We start from the raw sequence: 7,813 nt of genomic DNA on the forward strand, positions 1-7,813 counted from the left end.
CACAAAAATTCCTGGTACACCTCGCTCTGTGAAAGTGCATCCAGCCACATTCTTACTATGCGGTGCACTTCTCTGGAGCGAGGTGTGCCAGAGACTCCTATGGCCAACTGTACCTATGATATAGCTATGAATTAATTTTTAAGTAATATTGACGTGGAATTTATTTTCTTTAATTTTCTTTGATTTTCTTTGTTTTTGTGTGTACACATGAATTACCTGTATTGGTTTATGAAGTTTACAGATTGCATTTTTTCAGTGAACCTTAATAACTGGACAAGCTGTTACAGTTAATAATAATACCAATTCTCTAATATCGCAAGAGGGTCTGCCCCCTCTCTTTTATTCTTCTCCTGTACTTCTCTTTCTCCCTATTTCCTAAATCTTTCCCATTCCGAGTGCCTGCCTTTGAGCTATAAACTGGATTGTATCCAGGGGTACTCTTCCTTTCCCCATATTCCTCACTTCCCTATTATTATTATTATTATTATTATTATTATTATTATTATTATTATTATTATTATTATTATTATTATGGAAAAGTTTATGTTTTATTTCATTTGGAAACAAGAACCTTTGGTGTGAGGCCTAGTTTTGCGTTCTGCATATACCTCGCATAATTCTAGAATTTATTCTTGTTTTATTTATAAACGTTCAGGAATTTTTCTACTGCATACTTTTTAAAATAGAACTTTCAAAGGATTAAGAAGTTTCTTTCATATCAATTAGATGGATAAACTGTAAGCAACCTTTTAACTTTCATTCTAGATTTCAAAACCTTCCTATCTCGATGCTTATTTAATTGGGAATTGTTATGCCACCAGATTTATATATATATATATATATATATATATATATATATATATATATATATATATATATATATATATATATATTCCTATTCCTATAAGTAATAGAGAGAGAGAGAGAGAGAGAGAGAGAGAGAGAGAGAGAGAGAGAGAGAGAGAGAGAGAGAGAGAGTCTGCAGTAGGGCCATCATCGAGGAAGTCCAAATGTGTTGGAGTTTTGTGATGCAGCAAATTCCTGGATTCCTGCCGGGATGGGTTCTTCAAAGCACATGACGTAAGGGGAGGGGGGCAGGGAAGGAGAGTAGCAGCATTGTGTTTGTGTGTTGGGGGGGGGGGGGGGCTTACGGAGGAAATCCCCTGACTTGTGTTTCTTTTTCTGTCTTCGTCGTATTTCTTAATAATTTTAAGGAAGGTATTTTTTTTTAATCATTCGAGATGTAGAGGCCTGCTGGAGAAATGTTTTATATTCAGTACTTTATGTTCATAAAAATATAAATAAAATGCAATTAAAGATAAATCTAAATACCCAAAATAAAGAAAAAATTTAAATCTTAACGTCGTATTTCTTAAAAATTTCAAGGGAAGTATTTCTTAATCATTCTAGATGCAGATGCCTACTGGAGAAATGTTTCATATACAGTACTTTATATCCATAAAATATAAATAGAATACAATTATAAATAGAATACAATTAAAGACAATTCTAGGTAAACTACCCAAAATAAAAAAAGAAAAAAAATCGTAAATTTTATGTCCCTGGCCATCACGAGCAAAAGTCTCAGATGAACCTTGAGTGACAGATGCGCTTTTTTTACTAAATATGGGGCCGAGGATTCAGGGTGTTCTCCAATAAAGTGAGGATTCAGTATGTTCCCCAAAGAAAGTGGGGATTCAGGGTGTTCCCCAATAAAAGTGGGGATTCAGGGTGTTCTCCAATAAAGTGAGGATTCAGTGTGTTCCCCAAAGAAAGTGGGGATTCAGGGTGTTCCCCAATAAAAGTGGGGATTCAGGGTGTTTTCCAATAAAGTGAGGATTCAGTGTGTTCCCCAAAGAAAGTGGGGATTCAGGGTGTTCCCCAATAAAAGTGGGGATTCAGGGTGTTCTCCAATAAAGTGAGGATTCTGTGTGATCCCCAAAGAAAGTGGGGATTCAGGGTGTTCCCCAATATAGTGGGGATTCAGGGTGTTCCCCAATTAAAGTGGGGATTCGGGTGTTCCCCAATAAAGTGGGGATTCAGTGTATTCCCAATAAAGTGATGATTCAGGGTGTTCTCCAATAAAGTGGGGATTCAGGGTGTTCCCAATAAAGTGTGGATTCAGGGTGTTCCCATATAAAGTGGGGAGTCAGAGAGTTCCTCAATAAAGTGGGGATTCAGTGTATTCCCCAATAAATTGTGGATTCAGGGTGTTCCCCAATAAAATTGGGGAGTCAGGGTGTTTCCCAATAAAAGTGGGGATTCAGGGTGTTCCCATATAAAAGTGGGGATTCAGAGTGTTCCCCAATAAAAGTGGGGATTCAGGGTGTTCCCAATAAAAGTGGGGATTCAGAGAGTTCCTCAATAAAGTGGGGATTCAGGGTGTTCCCCAATAAAATTGGGGAGTCAGGGTGTTTCCCAATAAAAGTGGGGATTCAGGGTGTTCCCATATAAAAGTGGGGATTCAAAGTGTTCCCCAATAAAAGTGGGGATTCAGGGTGTTCCCAATAAAAGTGGGGATTCAAAGAGTTCCTCGATAAAGTGGGGATTCAGGGTGTTCCCCAATAAAGTGGGGATTCAGGGTGTTCCCCAATAAAGTGGGGATTAAGGGTGTTCCCAATAAAGAGGGGATTTAATGTGTTCCCCAATAAAAGTGTGGATTCAGTGTGTTCCCAATTAAGTGGGGATTCAGGGTGTTTCTCATTAAAGTGGGGATTCATTTTGTTCCCCAATAAAGTAGGGATTCAGGGTGTTCCCCTATAAAGTGGGGATTTAGTGTGTTCCCCGATAAAATGACGATTCAGGGTGTTCCCCAATAAAAGTTGGGATTCAGGGTGTTCCCCAATAAATTGGGGATTCAGGGCGTGCCTCAATAATGTGGGGATTGAGAGTTTTCCCCAATATAAGTGTGGATTCAGGGTGTTCCCCCAAAAAAGTGGGGACTCAGGGTGTTCCCCATTAAAGTGGGGATTCAGGGTGTTCCCCATTAAAGTGGGGATTCAGGGTGTTCCCCAATAAACTGGGGATTCAGGGTGTTCCCCAATAAAGTGGGGATTCAGGGTGTTCCCCAATAAAGTGTGGATTTAGTGTGTTCCCCAATAAAGTGGGAATTCAAGGTGTTCCCCAATAAAGTGGGGATTCACGGTGTTCCCCAATAAAGTGGGAATTCAAGGTGTTCCCCAATAAAGTTGGGATTCACGGTGTTCCCCAATAAAGTGGGGATTTAGGGTGTACCCCAATAAAAGTCGGGATTCAGGGTGTTCCCATATAAATATGGGGATTCGGGATGTTCCCAATAAAAGTGGGGATTCAGGGTGTTCCCCTATAAAGAGGGGATTCGGGGTGTTCCCAATAAAAGTTGCGATTCAGGGTGTTCCTCAATAAAGTGGGGATTAAGCGTGTTCCCCCAATAAAGTGGGGATTCAGGGTGTTTCCCAATATAGTGGGGATTCAGGGTGTTCCCCAATAAAGTGGGGATTTAGGGTGTCCCCCAATAAAAGGGGGGATTCAGAGTGTTCCCCAATAAAGTGGGGATTTAGGGTGTCCCCCAATAAAGAGGGGAATCAGGGTGTTCCCAATAAAAGTGGGGATTCAGGGTGTTTCCCAACAAAGTGTATTCCCAGTAAAGTGGGATTTAGGGTGTCCCCCAATAAAAGGGGGGATTCAGAGATTTCCCCAATAAAGTTGGGATTTAGGGTGTCCCCCAATAAAGGGGGGATTCAGGGTGTTCCCAATAAAAGTGGGGATTCAGGGTGTTCCCCAACAAAGTGTATTCCCAATAAAGTGGGGATTCAGGGTGTTCCCCAATAAAAGTATGGATTTAGGGTGTTCCCCAATAGAGTGGGGATTCAGGGTGTTTCCCAATAAAGTGGGGATTCATGTTGTTCCCCAATAAAGGGGGGATTCAGGGTGTTCCCCGATAAAGTGATGATTCAGGGTGTTCCCCAATAAAAGTTGGGATTCAGGGTGTTCCCCAATAAAGTGGGGATTCAGGGTTTTCCCCAATAAAAGTGGGGATTCAGGGTGTTCCCAAATAAAGTGGGGACTCAGGGTGTTCCTCAATAAAATGGGGATTCAGGGTGTTCCCTAATAAAGTGAAGATTCAGGGTGTTCCCCAATAAAGTGGGGATTCAGGGTGTTCCCAATAAAAGTGGTGATTCAGGGTGTTCCCCAATACAGTGTGGATTTAGTGTGTTCCCCAATAAAGTGGGGATTCAGGGTGTTCCCCTATAAAAGTATGGATTTAGGCTGTTCCCCAATAAAGTTGGGATTCAGGGTGTTTCCCAATAAAGTGGGGGTTCATGTTGTTCCCCAATAAAGGGGGGATTCAGGGTATTCCCCAATAAAGTGGGGATTTAGTGTGTTCCCCGGTAAAATGATGATTCAGGGTGTTCCCCAATAAAAGTTGGGATTCAGGGTGTTCCCAATGAAGTGGGGATTCAGGGTTTTCCCAATAAAAGTGGGGATTCAGGGTGTTCCCAAATAAAGTGGGGACTCAGGGTGTTCCCCATTAAAATGGGGATTCAGGGTGTTCCCCCAATAAAATGAAGATTCAGGGTGTTCCCCAATAAAGTGGGGATTGAGGGTGTTCCCCAATAAAAGTGGGGAGTCAGGGAGTTCCCCAATAAAATTTTGGATTGAGGGTGTTCCCATATAAAAGTGGGGATTCAGGGTGTTCCCAAATAAAGTGGGGACTCAGGGTGTTCCCCCATTAAAATGGAGATTCAGGGTGTTCCGCAATAAAGTGGGGATTCAGTTTGTTCCCCAATAAAGTGGGGATTCAGGGTGTTCCCCAATAAAAGTGGGGAGTCAGGGTGTTCCCCAATAAAATTGGGGATTCTGGGTGTTCCCATGTAAAAGTGGGGATTCAGGGTGTGCCCCAATAAAAGTTGGGGATTCAGGGTGTTCCCCAATAAAAGTGGGGATTCATGGTGTTCCCCAATAAAAGTGGGGAGTCAGGGTGTTCCCAATGAAATTGGGGATTCAGTGTGTTCCCAATAAAGTGATGATTCAGGGTGTTCCCCAATAAAATTGGGGATTCAGGGTGTTCCCATATAAAAGTTGGGATTCAGGGTGTTCCCATATAAAAGTAGGAATCCAGGGTGTTCCCCAATAAAAGTGGGATTCAGGGTGTTCCCCAATAAAATTGGTGATTCAAGGTGTTCCCAATAAAATTGGGGATTTAGGGTGTTCCCAATAAAGTGGAGATTCAGGGTGGTCCGAATAAAGTGGGATTTAGTGTGTTCCTCAATAAAAGTGGGGATTCAGTGTGTTCCCCAATAAAGTGGGAATTGAAGGTGTTCCCAATAAAGAGGGGATTCAGGGTGTTTCCCAATAAAGTGGGGATTCATGGTGTTCCCCAGTAAAAGTGAGGATTCAGGGTGTTCCCAATAAAGTGGGGATTCAGGGTGTTCCCAATAAAAGTGGGGAGTCAGGGTGTTCCCCAATAAAATTGGGGATTCTGGGTGTTCCCATTATTATTATTATTATTATTACTATCCAAGCTACAACCCTAATTGGAAAAGCAAGATGCTATAAGCCCAGGGGCTCCAATAGGGAAAAATAGCCCAGTGAGGAAAGGAAATAAGGAAATAAATAACTGAAGAGAACAAATTAACAATAAATCATTCTAAAAAAAAGTAATGTCAAAAGAAATATATCATATATAAACTATTAACAACGTCAACAACAAAAATGTCATATATAAACTATAAAAAGACTCATGTCCGTCTGGTCAACAAAAAAGCATTTGCTCCAACTTTGAACTTTTGAAGTTCTACTGATTCAACAACCCGACTAGGAAGATCATTCCACAACTTGGTAACAGCTGGAATAAAACTTCTAGAGTACTGCGTAGTATTGAGTCTTATGATGGAGAAGGCCTGGCTATTAGAATTAACTGCCTGCCTAGTATTACGAACAGGATAGAATTGTCCAGGGAGATCTGAATGTAAAGGATGGTCAGAGTTATGAAAATCTTATGCAACATGCATAATGAACTAATTGATCGACGGTGCCAGAGATTAATATCTAGATCAGGAATAAGAAATTTAATAGACCGTAAGTTTCTGTCCAACAAATTAAGATGAGAATCAGCTGCTGAAAGACCAGACAGGAGAACAATACTCAAAACAAGGTAGAATAAAAGAATTAAAACACTTCTTCAGAATAGATTGATCACCGAATATCTTAAAAGACTTTCTCAATAAGCCAATTTTTTGTGCAATTGAAGAAGACACAGACCTTATATGTTTCTCAAAAGTAAATTTGCTGTCAAGAATCACACCTAAAATTTTGAACGAGTCATACAAATTTAAAGAAACATTATCAATACTGAGATCCGGATGTTGAGGAGCCACCGTCCTTGACCTACTTACAATCATACTTTGAGTTTTGTTAGGATTCAACTTCATACCCCATAATTTGCACCATGCACTAATTTTAGCTAAATCTCTATTAAGGGATTCACCAACCCCAGATCTACATTCAGGGGATGGAATTGATGCAAAGAGAGTAGCATCATCTGCATATGCAACAAGCTTATTTTCTAGGCCAAACCACATGTCATGTGTATATAGTATGAAAAGTAATGGGCCAAGAACACTACCCTGTGGAACACCGGATATCACATTCCTATACTCACTATGGTGCCCATCAACAACAACTCTTTGAGATCTACTACTTAAAAAATCAATAATAATGCTAAGAAACGACCCACCCACTCCCAACTGTTTCAGTTTGAAAACAAGGGCCTCATGATTAACACGGTCAAAGGCAGCACTAAAATCAAGGCCAATCATACGAACTTCCCGACTACAATCAAGGGATTTCTGTACAGCATTGGAGATTGTAAGAAGGGCATCACATGCTCCAAGGCCTTTCCGAAAACCAAATTGCAAACTAGGGAATAGATGATTACCTTCAGCAAACCTATTAAGACGTTTTGCCAGAAGACGTTCAAAAACTTTAGATAATATGGGAGTTATGGAAATTGGGCGGTAATCAGTGGGACTTGAGCTACCACAAACACATTTACATAGAGGAGTAACATTACCAATTCTCCAACAAGTGCTAAAAGCTCCTCTTCTTGCTAACTTGCGTAAAATAACAGATAACTTTGGAGCTAGGAAATCTGCTGTCTTTATAAAAAACAAAGGAAAAATACCATTAGGGTCTACACCTCCATAAGCATCAAGGTCCATCAACAGAGCTTTAATCTCACGAGATCGAAAAGCTAAACTAGTTAGTTTAGCCTCAGGAAAACAGGAATGAGGAAGTTCAAGTTTTTCATTACTCTGTTTGCTGTCAAAAACATCAGCCAAAAGGGTTGCCTTTTCCTTTGGACAGTGAGTGACTGAGCCATCTGGTTTAAGTAAAGGAGGAACTGTTGCATCTACACCAAAGAGTGCAGATTTAAGGGTAGACCACCATTTATGTTCCTGAGTTGTACCAGAGAGGGTTTCTTTTATGATTAAATTGTACTCCTTTTCAGTTGAGGCATAAACTCTCTGAGCAAAAGCTCGAAGCTGAGTATAGTTGTTCCAGGTCAAATCTGATCTGTTACCCTTCCAAAGGTGATAGGCCTCCTGCTTCTCCAAATAAGCACGTCTACAAACATCATTGAACCACGGTTTGTCCTTCATTCGGTACCTTAGCACACGAGAAGGGATACGCCTATCAATTATGTTGACTAGATTCTCATTCAAAGGGACAACAGGATCTACACTCTTATATAATTGTGACCAATTCAAGCACAAAAGATCATGCAAAATCCCATTCCAGTCTGCTTGGGGATTTCATATAAATTTTACAA

The sequence above is a fragment of the Palaemon carinicauda genome, chromosome 6, assembly GCF_036898095.1.
Source record: "Palaemon carinicauda isolate YSFRI2023 chromosome 6, ASM3689809v2, whole genome shotgun sequence".
Taxonomy (NCBI): domain Eukaryota; kingdom Metazoa; phylum Arthropoda; class Malacostraca; order Decapoda; family Palaemonidae; genus Palaemon; species Palaemon carinicauda.